Source organism: Rutidosis leptorrhynchoides, chromosome 2 (assembly GCF_046630445.1).
Source record: "Rutidosis leptorrhynchoides isolate AG116_Rl617_1_P2 chromosome 2, CSIRO_AGI_Rlap_v1, whole genome shotgun sequence".
NCBI classification, from domain to species: Eukaryota; Viridiplantae; Streptophyta; class Magnoliopsida; order Asterales; family Asteraceae; genus Rutidosis; species Rutidosis leptorrhynchoides.
The window spans coordinates 31,056,648-31,071,101 of NC_092334.1; positions in this window are offsets into that span (position 1 = coordinate 31,056,648).

A 14,454-nucleotide genomic window follows, 5' to 3' on the forward strand; every position below is an offset into this window, starting at 1 on the left:
TTGAGCACCCTGGTAACTAAACTTAACGTATATATAATAAGTACCCCTGTTTTAACATACATGCAACCAACATGTACAATACACGCAAACCAACGTGTACTAAACTCAAATAGCATACGTCTGTTTTATAGTTCAGGCTAGGGTTTCTATACCTGGAACAGACGGGGATGTCAAGCCCTATGGATCCATATACTACTACTCGCGCCCACCAGTTCTTATAACCGGCAGTTACTAGTTACCAAAGCTAAGGGATTTTTGGTTCAAACTCAGTATAGAATTTAGTATGTACTTGTGTCCATTGTTTAAAATAAATTGCATGTATTCTCAGCCCAAAAATATATATTGCAAAAGCATTTAAAAAGGGAGCAAATGAAACTCACGCATATAAATCTAGTATTTTCAGTATTTATAAACAGTCGCATGTATTCTCAGCCCAAAAATATATTGAGTAAAAGGGATCATATGAAACTCACCTTAGCAGCATATAAAGTCGTTCACCAAAATGTGACCGAAACTCGGATTACCAAATAACCGTAGATCTCAACGTATTAATATTGTGATTCAATATTTCAGAAAAGTACGTAGACGCAACAGAGATGATAAGCACTAGATTTGATTCATAATTATACCCCCGAACATTACCCATAACCTCCTTGGCAATAACCCATAATTTCTTTAGCTTTATCCCGCTCGAAAACTCATTTTGAAAGTGACACGCTCATAACCTCGTCGTAGTATTTTATGTATAATACTACTAATAATAATAAGATTGATATTATTATTAATCTTAATAATAATAATAATAATAATAATAATAATAATAATAATAATAATAATAATAATAATAATAATAAATATAAATATAAGAGTGTGAAAGAGAAATGAATGCATCAAAAATCAGAAACGTTCGAGCTTTTATAGAGTTGGCCAGATTTCAAACACCATGCGATCGCATGGTTTCTGTGTGTAATGGCCATGCGATCGCATGGCTCAGGATACCAGCTCACATATTTTTGTTTCTTTGTTTGTCGACATAATATTTAATTATATATATAATATATATAATTTATATAATTAATTATATATTATATTAAATTCACGTGCATAGTTGACTTGTAATTTTTATTCCGATAAGTCGTACGTTGTTACTCGACTTATGTCCCGATTCCGATTTCTTGAACGCATTTTCGTACACTTAGAAAACTCGCTTTTTACGTTTCGTGACTCGTACATTTGTTAAAATATAGTCTTAAATTATCTCTAAACCATACCACTCGAGGTATAACTTATACATTTGAGTGTTTTGGTCATTTACTTCTATAAATCATCGTCTCGCTATTTGTTAATATATATACATATATATACATATATATATATATATATATATATATATATATAATACATACATTTTTATTTTGAAATAGTGTTTTACTGTAGCAAAGCTACTGTAGCAAAGTCAATTTTTACTGTAGCAATTCACTGTAGCAAATTAGTGTTTTACTGGTTCATCTTAAACGCTTTAGTTAACTTATCTAAATATCAATCGAATCAATAAACGAATGTTACTATCGTTTACTAAATAACTTGAAATTATATATATGTATATATCTTTTTAATATACATAAATCAGTTATTAAATACACATTGGAAGTTATTTATAAATAAATTTTAATAATAAATATTTCAACTTATCATATATATTCAAATAGATATTTAAACCAATTAGTTTAATGTACGGTATCAAACAATTAATACATTATTACCTTTTCAAGTTATAGTATATATGTATATATTTACATATAATTGTTCGCGAATCGTCGAAAACAACCGAAGGGTATTTAAATATATAAAAGTAGTTCAAAAATTTTGAGATTCAGTTTTACAGACTTTGCTTATCGTGTCGGAAATGTTAATCATACAAAGATTAAGTTTAAATTTGGTCAGAAATTTCCGGGTCATCACATAATTGCCACCATTGAATTATGTGGACATGATAATTGCCACCATTGAATTATGTGGACATGATAATTGCCACCAATTGAAGTGAATGTTATGTATCGAGAGAATGATTTTATACACAGGTTATGTGTATGTTATTTTTGTGCACGAGATATGTGTACGGTTACTAAGATTTATGAAAAAGGATTCCGTACACGAGAAAGGTGTACTGTATTTAAAATATACCGCATGTACATTACAGGTGGGTATAGGATTCGGACCCATTTGTACCATGCATCATTTAAATCTTGTGGTATATCAAAATGATGAATTTTATTGTTTTATGATAAACTTATGAACTCACCAACCTTTTGGTTGACACTTTAAAGCATGTTTATTCTCAGGTATGATAGAAATCTTCCGCTATGCATTTGCTCATATTACATGGAGTCATTCATGGCATATAGAGGTCAGAACCTCGCAATGGGACCAACTGTTGAAGACTTCGTCCAGATGGATTAGGACGGGTCATTTCATAAACAAAGCTAAATATATGATTTTTTTTATTTTCTTGAGGAGGGGGGGGGGGGGGGGGGGGGGGGCTACTGACAGGGGCAACTGCCAACAATTGAAAGAAAGTTGTTGTTCCTCGCCATAAGTGGATAATTATTTCCTTTTTATGGCACATTAAAGTTTTCGAGCACCCAATCATAAAAAAGAGGGCCGACAAGTTACTTCCCTACAAATACCTAAGAACTCCAATTAGAGAGAACCATGAGAACTCCATTTTTATTCGACTTCGGTCATTTTTGCTCGACTATTTTTGTTAGACTTCAAGAATTGTAGAACATGGATGTTTTTGTTCGGCTTCAGCTATTTTTGTTAGACTTTAGCCATTTTTGTTAGACTTCACCCATTTTTGTTTGACTTCAGTCATTTTTGTTCAACTTCGACCTTTTTTGTTAGACTTCGTGGATTGTAGAACAAAGATTTTTTTTATTCGACTTTGGCTATTTTTGTTCGACTTCAGTTTTATTTGTTCGAATTTAGAGTTGTAGAACAAAAGTGTAGAACAAAAATGATTCATTTGTTCGACTTCGGGTTATTTTGTTCGACTTCGTTTTTTTTTTGTTCGATTTCAGCCATTTGTGTTCGACCTTGCTATTTTTTGTTCAGCCATTTGTATTTACCGAGTAATAAGTAGCTTTTAGCCTTTTAAGTTTATTAAGCTGGCAAGTGAATGAGTGATGTAAGTAGAAGTGTAGAAGACAAGTTGAGTAAATGTCATCATTCTTGCAAGAAGCGTAAAGGTTTGTTTAGTACTCCGTATATTGTAAAATATGAAATTGAGTATATACCTTTATTGAATTGAAGATATATACATTCTTTACTTTATTCGTTTATAATTATCTTTTGATAAAAAAATACATTCTTTTTTCAAATATACTTAGACGTATTTACAAGTATGACTTTATAAGATTTCATTAATCACCTACATGTATTTTAGATGTTGTTTGATTTTTAGGATTTTATGTCTAGAAGTTTGTGATCACATCCACAAAAGAAAATGCGACGTGAATATCTGCTTGTTGAACACCGAAACCGTTTATTTATTCGGAAAATGACCTTGATACAGTATTTAAAAGTTTTATGAGAAAATACTTTTAAAGGATATTAATGCACCATTAGTCAACACGCTTTTTCGTTCTGGTGACTTTTACCTGAAACTTCACCGACTAACACAATTATGCATCAGTTCACCGAATTTGAGCACGTCCGAACGTAAATATGTGCGGGTGCATATCCACACATACCCGTCCAAAAAAGTTTTAATTCCCCGCGAAATAAATGATTTTGAATCTGTACAAAAATATGTTGTTATTCGTTCAAACATTTTACACAGAGGGAGTATATAACATAATTACCCTTATATACTAAAAGACACCTTAATTTGTGTTGTTTAGCGAGCATCGCCAACAATAGCGACCACCGCCATCATCAACTGATTAACAACCATTTGTTTGTCTTGATTTGTTATAATCGGGTGACTATTTAGAGTAGAAATTAGACTTTTTTGCTGAGTTGGTCCCTCTATTATACACCAAATCGCTACTTTGATCCCTCGGTTTTTAATTTGGCAATCGGCATCCCTTAGTTATTTTAATTTTGCAATTCGAGTCCCTCCGTCAAATTTCTGTTAAAAAGGTCCGTTAACCCCTGTCATGTACAATGCATGTGAGGGTATAATCGTCTTTTTACTCTTTTTTTCATTAAAAACAAGGAACCACCGGCACAAAATATCTTATAATTATATATTTTTAATTTATAAATTTATAAATTAAAAATCTTATAATTATCAATCTCAAAACCATCAATCTCAATTGACCCGATTCACAAAACCATCAATCTCAAATCACCATTCACTTCCACCACCACCACCCGCCGCCGTGCCGTCATATCCGCCGTCGCTAACGCACCCAAAAGAGAAAAAGATCCGAAGAAACGGGTCATCATTACGGGTATGGGTTTGGTATCCGTATTCGAAAATGACGTGGATACTTACTATGATAAGTTATTAGCTGGTGAAAGTGGAATCGGGTTGATTGACCGGTTCGATGCGTCAATGTTTCCGACCCGGTTCGGTGGTCAGATTCACGGGTTTAAAGCAGATGGGTATATTGATGGCAAAAATGATAATAGACTTGATGATTTTTTAAGATATTGCATTGTTGCTGGTAAAAAAGCTCTTGAACATGCTGATCTTGGTGGTGATAAACGCAACACGGTTTGTATATGTATATATTTAATTTAATCAGTTAATATTATTGTTACTTTTTGAATCTACTTGTTATTTGGGAAATGTATATTGCATGAGTGGAATTTTTTGAATGTAGAAAATTTTAAACTTTTGATTTTGTGTTTAAATTGAGTGAAATTTGAAATGTCCAGTTCTTATTGATTAAAAACGTTCCATATTAATTGATTTCGTTGCGAGGTTTTGACCTCTATATGAGACGTTTTTCAAAAACTGCATTCATTTTAAAACAAACCATAACCTTTCTTTCATCAATAAAGGTTTAAAAAGCTTTACGTAGATTATTAAATAATGATAATCTAAAATATCCTGTTTACACACGACTATTACATAATGGTTTACAATACAAATATGTTACAATGAAATAAGTTTCTTGAATGCAGTTTTTACACAATATCATACAAGCATGAACTTCAAATCTTGTCCTTATTTAAGTATGCGACTGCGGAAGCTCTTAATAATCACCTGAGAATAAACATGCTTAAAACGTCAACAAAAAATGTTGGTGAGTTATAGGTTTAACCTATATATATCAAATCGTAACAATAGACCACAAGATTTCATATTTCAATATACATCCCATACATAGAGATAAAACTCATTCATATGGTGAACACCTGGTAACCGACATTAACAAGATGCATATATAAGAATATCCCCATCATTCCGGGACACCCTTCGGATATGATATAAATTTCGAAGTACTAAAGCATAAAGGTTTAAATCTCAACACCATAGAATGTAGTTTCACGTACTTGTTTCTATTTTGTAAATCATTTATAAAACCTGCATTTATTCTCATCCCAAAAATATTAGATTTTAAAAGTGGGACTATAACTCACTTTCACAGATTTTTACTTCGTCGGGAAGTAAGACTTGGCCACTGGTCGATTCACGAACCTATAACAAATATGTACATATATATCAAAGTATGTTCAAAATATATTTACAACACTTTTAATACATTTTGATATTTTAAGTTTATTAAGTCAGCTGTCCTCGTTAGTAACCTACAACTAGTTGTCCATAGTTAAATGTACAGAAATAAATTGATAAATATTATCTTGAATCAATCCACGACCCAGTGTATACACGTCTCATGCTAGATTACAACTCATAGTATATATATTTTTTGAATCAACCTCAACCCTGTATAACTAACTCCAACATTACTGCATATAGAGTGTCTATGGTTGTTCCAAATAATATATATAGATGGGTCGATATGATATGTCAAAACATTTGCATACGTGTCTATGGTATCCGAAGAATACATAATATATTAGAATACATGTATAATACAATATAAGTTAGCTAGGATATGATTTGTATAGAATTGTTACAATATTTCCCGTAGCTACAAAAATAAAAAAATATCCAATCTTGTTTTACCCATAACTTCTTCATTTTAAATCCGTTTTTAGTGAATCAAATTGCTATGATTTCATATTGAACTCTATTTTATGAATCTAAACAGAAAAAGTATAGGTTTATAGTCGGAAATATAAGTTACAAGTTGTTTTTGTAAGAGGTAGTCATTTCAGTCGAAAGAACGATGTCTTGATGACCATTTTGAAAAACATACTTCCACTTTGAGTTTAACCATGATTTTTGGATATAGTTTCATGTTCATAAGAAAAATCATTTTCCCAGAAGAACGACTTTTAAATCAAAGTTTATCATAGTTTTTAATTATCAAACCCAAAACAGCCCGCGGTGTTACTACGACGACGTATGTCCATTTTTACGGTATTTTTCGTGTTTCCAGATTTTAAATCATTAAGTTAGCATATCATATAGATATATAACATGTGTTTAGTTGATTTTAAAAGTCAAGTTAGAAGGATTAACTTTTGTTTGCGAACAAGTTTAGAATTAACTAAACTATGTTCTAGTGATTTCAAGTTTAAACCTTCGAATAAGATAGCTTTATATGTATGAACCGAATGATGTTATGAACATCATTACTACCTCAAGTTTTGTGGATAAACCTACTGGAAAAGAGACAAATGGATCAAGCTTCAAAAGATCTTGAATGGCTTGAAAGTTCTTGAAGTAGAATCATGACACGAAAACAAGTTCAAGTAAGATTTCCACTCGAAATAAGATTGTTATAGTTATAGAAATTGAATCAAAGTTTGAATATGAGTATTACCTTATATTAGAAAGATATCTTACTGTAAATAAGAAAGATTTCTTGAGATTGGATGATCACTCTACAAGATTGGAAGTAAGCTAGCAAACTTGGAAGTATTCTTGATTTTATGAAACTAGAACTTGTAGAATTTATGAAGAACACTTAGAACTTGAAGATAGAACTTGAGAGAGATCAATTAGATGAAGAAAATTGAAGAATGAAAGTGTTTGTAGGTGTTTTTGGTCGTTGGTGTATGGATTAGATATAAAGGATATGTAATTTTGTTTTCATGTAAATAAGTCATGAATGATTACTCATATTTTTGTAATTTTATGAGATATTTCATGCTAGTTGCCAAATGATGGTTCCCACATGTGTTAGGTGACTCACATGAGCTGCTAAGAGCTGATCATTATAGTGTATATACCAATAGTACATACATCTAAAAGCTGTGTATTGTACGAGTACGAATACTGGTGCATACGAGTAGAATTGTTGATGAAACTGAACGAGGATGTAATTGTAAGCATTTTTGTTAAGTAGAAGTATTTTGATAAGTGTCTTGAAGTCTTTCAAAAGTTTATGAATACATATTAAAACACTACATGTATATACATTTTAACTGAGTCGTTAAGTCATCGTTAGTCGTTACATGTAAGTGTTGTTTTGAAACCTTTAGGTTAACGATCTTGTTAAATGTTGTTAACCCAATGTTTATAATATCAAATGAGATTTTAAATTATTATATTATCATGATATTATGATGTACGAATATCTCTTAATATGATATATATACATTAAATGTCGTTACAACGATAATCGTTACATATATGTCTCGTTTCAAAATCATCAAGTTAGTAGTCTTGTTTTTACATATGTAGTTCATTGTTAATATACTTAATGATATGTTTACTTATCATAATATCATGTTAACTATATATATAACCATATATATGTCATCATATAGTTTTTACAAGTTTTAACGTTCGTGAATCACCGGTCAACTTGGGTGGTCAATTGTCTATATGAAACCTATTTCAATTAATCAAGTCTTAACAAGTTTGATTGCTTAACATGTTGGAAACACTTAATCATGTAAATAACAATTTCATTTAATATATATATATATATATATATAAACATAAAAAAGTTCGGGTCACTACAAAATTTACTGAATGAAAGCTGTTTTTGCGTGATGCCCATTAAGCATAAATGCATTAGTTGTAAAGATTAAAACTTTTCTAGTAAGATTAAACCTTTTTAAGTGTTAAAGATTTTAACTTTTAATTGCTAATGGTTGTTACTTTATTAATATTAAAGGACTGAACTTTTTAGTGTTACAAAGACAAAATTGCTGAAATAGTCCCTGTGGGTTGTACCAAAATGCTAGTTTCGTCCCTGTGCTTTTTTTTGATTGATTTGGTCCCGGTGGTTTGTAAAAGTTGCTGATTTAGTCCTTCTGACTGGCGGCCGTCAAAAAAGGCCGTTGACGTCTCATATAGAGGTCAAAAATCTCATAATGAATGCAGTCTTTGAAAAACGTCTCATATAGAGGTCAAAACCTCGCAACGAAATCAATTAATATGGAACGTTTTTAATCAATAAGAACGGGACATTTCAAAAATACCCTCACATGTCTGACACATGACTGGAGTTAACGGATTTTTTTTACGGCCGTCGGTCAGAGGGACTAAATCAGCAACTTTTACAAACCACGGGGACCAAATTCATAAAAAAAAAGCACAGGAACGAAACCAGCATTTTGGTACAAACCACAGGGACTATTTCAGCAATTTTGTCTGTTACAAATATAAACTTTTTTAGTGTTGAGATTTAAACCTTTATGCTGTAAAACATATCAACTTTTTTAGTGTTTATAATTTAATCTTGCACAATAAGATTTAACTTTTCAGTGTAAAAGATTTGAACTTTATAGTTGAAGACTACGATTTTTGATGTTCTCTTATTATTTGGGAGTAAGTAATTAGATTTGGATTAAGAGTTAATGAGTATTTGTAAGAAATTTGATTATTAAGATGAGAAAATTGCGCGGTTGGTCCATGTGATTTATATGAAATGGGGTGTTTGGTCCCTGAACTTCATTTTCGGGGTTGTTGGTCCCCGTGGTTTTCAAAACACGCGTGGTTGGTCCCTGACAGGGACCAACAACCCCGAAAATGAAAGTTCAAAACAGGTGTAGTTGGTCCCTGTCAGGGATCAACCACGCGTGTTTTGAAAATCACAGGGACCAACAACCTCGAAAATGAAGTTCAGGGACCAAACACCCCATTTCATGTAAACCACAGGGACCAACCGCACAATTTTCTATATTAAGATTATTGTGTATTTCTCATACTAATGTGGGGCTACACAAATGATTCTGTGATTCTTTAAGTTGTGTGTACGATAGGTAAATTTTTAAGAGGTTTGTGCGTATGAGTGTTTCATGTGCGTATGGTATAAGAATCTTTATAAATTTATATCTTTAATTTAAGATTCTTATATCTTATAATTATATATTTTTAATTTATAATTATAAGATTTTTAATTTATAAATTTATAAATTTATAAATTTATAAATTAAAAATATATAATTATAAGATAGTTTGCGCCGGTGGTCCCTTGTTTTTAATGAATAAAAGAGTAAAAAGACGATTATACCCTCACATGCATTGCACATGACAGGGGTTAACGGACCTTTTTAACGAAAATTTGACGGAGGGACTCGAATTGCAAAATTAAAATAATTAAGGGACACTGATTGCCAAATTAAAAACCGAGGGACCAAAGTAGCGATTTGGGGTATAATAGAGGGACCAACTGAGCAAAAAAGTCGTAGAAATTACGGTTTAATGTTAGGCCGATATGGCCAGAGTCACCAATTTGGGGTTTAAGGCTTTGCATATCGTTTCTTTTCTGATGGTTGTACAATATTTTCAGATTTGAAGTTCAATAACTAAAGATAGGTAACTTTCTAACTCTAATTTCTTTCGAGTATTTCAGGTTAAGACTGTAAAACCGAGTAATTAGTCTGTATTTTGAATGCTTTTGTTGCTTATTTATTTCATAGCTTTTTGTTACTTCTATCTTTATTCGGCTTGTTGATTGTTTGAGTTATTTTTATGATTTTTTTTTGCTCTCATACTTAGGACTTTTCTGCCGGAAAGTCCATCATCGTTAACAGCAGTAGATAATCTATATTGGTACGTTGTTGTTTTTCGTTTTATTGTTAACGTGGAAACAAACTGATTGAGCGTGGTCCGGTGGATTAACGAAAAAAAATCGAATTTTAGATTGGAGGTCCATTGAACTTCGCAATTGCAAACTAACTAGATCTATTTCATTCCTTCAATGTCATAATTGCATCTTTAATCATTTGCACGATCAACATATAATAGATTAAAGACAGAAAAAAACATAATCAATTCATTTCGAATTTCAGATAATACAAAAGCTTATACGGAAATTTCACAAAACCACGGCGAACTTAATAAAAAACGAAGCTTTGTTCCGGTGGTTAGACGGAACTGGTCCTCGAACGTCGTCCGAATTTCGTGATGATCTTGGTCACCCTTCGATCTGGTAAACCTACTCTGAATCATGTCTTTAAATACGAAAGTTTTCTAATAAATCAGAAATATATTTATATACATTCGAATGAAGATGAATATGAGATGCTTGTTTAGGGATGGAAAAGGGACGAAATTAACGTTTAAACTGGGGAATATGAGGTTGAATGATAAAGGGAAAAAGTTCAATGACCATGTTATCCATCCATGAAGTGGTAAAAGAACAATTTTGCCCTTGCATGCTTAGCACATGCCAAAACTTAATGTAGACATTTAACGAACCTGGCGATTTTGGACTATCCGTGAAAAAAGTACAAACTTATAGACTATCCATTTTAAAAAATCAAGTTTGAACTATACATGCCCTTCTGTCTTATAAATAACTAACTAATATACAATATATTTATCCATATATTTAATCCGCAAGTATAATTAACCTTGTCCATCCCCCCTCCCCGCCCAGATTATAGCCCTGGAGGGCATTTAGCTATACTTCGTATAGTCCTGGATCTATTGCCCTTGCTTTTCGTCCTTTATAAACACATTTGAGGACGGAACAATTGTATACATGAGTTGAATACATTTAGTTGTAATATTTGTACCATACAATAACTAATTACTAATATAATGTGTTCATATTTTTTAAAAAAAATATGTTATGGTTGAGAATAATCTAGTGTTGAATTAATTTTTATACGTAAGTGATGATGTGTAGAGGTGAATGTAAGTAGACTCGGTTCCTTTGACCCCATTATTTTTTTTATAAAAAACATAAAATCTATCTTACTATCTAATAAATCTCTGTCATGTTGATGACATAAATGAGGAATACACAAGCTTAAAAAATTCAAAAAAAATAAAAAAAATAAAAAAAATAAATTCTAAGCTACACATGATGATGTCATTAAAATAATTAATTATTTATTTAATACAAATATTAACATGTTAATTGTACATTATGGGAAACATTATGTACAATCTTATGACAAAACACACATGACCATATGTACAATATTTAAAACACTATATAATGATAAAACACCTCATGACCATATGTACAATATTTGAAGAATTATGTACAACCTAATAGTAAAATACCCCCATGATTATATGTACAATATTTTAAACATTAGTACAACATTATAACATAACATTCCAATGACCATATATACAATTTTTAAAACAAATTGTACAATATTTTACAAAACACCTCATGAACACATGTACAAACTTTGAAGCATATTATACAATCTTCATATAATAATTGTGTTTTAGTGTTTTAAAAAATTTCTAAAGTCATTTGTTATTACTAATAATAATTATTAAAAGTATAAATATTTAATTCTTAAGCAAACTTTATTATTATCATTGATTATTATTTATTATTATAATTATAATTATAATTATAATTATTATTTTATTATTATTATTCAAATACATGTTCTCTTTACAGGATTAAATAGTTACGTATGTATGCGAAATACATGTCTCAATAAAAAGTTGTAATGTAGGTTTTTATGACAAGGAAAATAGTAATTATGACGAAAATTAAAAGAGGGTGTTGAGAGAATGGAGGTAGATCATTTATTATGTTAAATATGTTTGTAGCTTATCTTTGATTATTTCGGATACATATGTTACGGGAAAAATTTTTTTGGTACGCTTTCGTTGTAATTATTTCCTATATGCATTTCATAAGCTTCTATAATTTGGTTATGTTTCTCAATGGTTTGGTAAGTATTCTCGATAATAATATGTTCAAACTTGAATTATTTAATAAACTCGTGATTTGAAGGGTTTTTTTACTAGTAGTACTAAACATTGTAAAGCGGCACTACTAAATTTATAGATAGAACCTCGTATATTTTAAAATCAATGGTTTTTAGAGCACAAGGTGTCCGTAGTCTCTTTTCGATGTCCATTTCAGTGTCCATTTTTTACCTCGAGATTGACTGACTGTCACATGGGTGGGGTGTCCACAGTGTCCATTTCAGTGTAGATTTTTTTTCCTTTTTTTAATTAATTTTTTAATTTTTTATATTTATATATTAATTAAAACAATATATAAAAAATAAACAACTTTTATTAATTAAAAAAATTACAATCCTAAAAAACTTGAACTTAGACATTTAAAAATTAAACGACACACACAATCGATTAAAAATTAAAAGCCACTCCTAGTCCGAATCCATTTGTTGCCAATCTTGAAATCTCTTCTTCGACTCACGCCTGATCATCGCCATTTGCATCTCGATGATCTCCTCGTCCTCCGGATTCATATTAATCGCCAACGTCCTCATTTTCAACGGATTGAGAGAATGATTGATTGTGTGATGGAGCGATTGGTTGATTGTTATTCGATTGCGTACTCCTTCTTTTGTTCATCCACGCCATGTAATTTGTGTAGTCTTCGGGTGAAATTTGAGTTTGTGGTACTTGGAATTCAGTTGGATGATCTTCTTCGGGATAAGTCTAGTTAAATTCGGACCAATTCCAATTTTGATTAAACACATCGTCGTTGTAAATGTAGTTGGGATGTTTTGGATTGTTTGAGTTTGGATTCATGGTTTAAAAATAAAATAGGAATATAGAGTTTGTTTGAGTTTGAATGAAAAGAAAGATTGAATGTGTGTAAAATTAAAAGTATTGCCGGGAATATATATAGGAAAATGAAAAAGGGAAAATAAAAATAAAAAATATCCAAAATAGCCGTTAAATGGTCAGAAAATTCAAAAAAAAAAAGCAACGGTCCAATTTTTACACCGTCGATGGCGCGATGGTGTAAATCGACGGTGATGACGACGGTGGAGCAGTGTCGGACGACGACAGTTTTAGCGTCGATTTGTTTTTTTGGGGGGGGGGGGGGCGCACCGTTTAACGCCCTTAAACGATGAACTTTTTTTTTTAGATCCCACTATGGGATCCCATCATCCCACTATGGGATCAGGTTCTGATCAAATTTCTTAAAAATCACCTTTGATCCCATTCCGGGATCTTTTAATCCCATTCCGGGATCAGGCCCTGACATGGTAGTTTTTAACCAAATTAACACTTGTGACCCGTTTGACTATCAACGCATAACAACTCCGTTCCAACCTGTTTTAATCGTCATAATACATAAACAAACTTAAACATCTTTTATCTTAATACACTTTTGACCCTTGGCGTTAATAAGCGGTTATCATAAAGCTAGATTCAAATAAGAGACTTTCATACCACTTGCTAAGTGCCGAATGCTCCTCTAAAACCTTGTCATCCCATACCTTCTCGATGCATAAGAACCTAACAAACATTAACAACAAAACGGGCTAAGCAATACGCTTAGTGAGTTAATGGTAAGTAAATATCTTAAACTTAAAGCATAAACACAATCATAACGTAACTATAACCTTCCAACTCAACGGTTGATTTCATGTTTCGAACTTGATCATCTCGCATCTTAGGCATACATCTAATCTTAGCACATGACATGTACATAGTTCAAGCTTAAAACATTATCATAGATGTGTGTTCAAGATTACACATAACATGGACATCGTCCAAGCTTACACTTAACATGGATATAAATCCAAGCTTACTCTTAACATGGACCCCGTCCAAGCTTACACTTAACATGGATATAAATTCAAGCTTACTCTTAACATGGACCCCGTCTAAGCTTACACTTAACATGGATATAAATCGCTTACACTTAACATGGATATAAATCCAAGCTTACTCTTAACATGGACCCCGTCCAAGCTTACACTTAACATGGATATAAATCCAAGCTTACTCTTAACATGGACCCCGTCCAAGCTTACACTTAACATGGATATAAATCTAAGCTTATTCTTAACATGGACCCCATCTAAGCTTACACTTAACATGGATATAAATTGCTTACACTTAACATGGATATAAATCCAAGCTTACTCTTAACATGGACCCCGTCCAAGCTTACACTTAACATGAGTATAAATCCAAGCTTACTCTTAACATGGACCCTGTCCAAG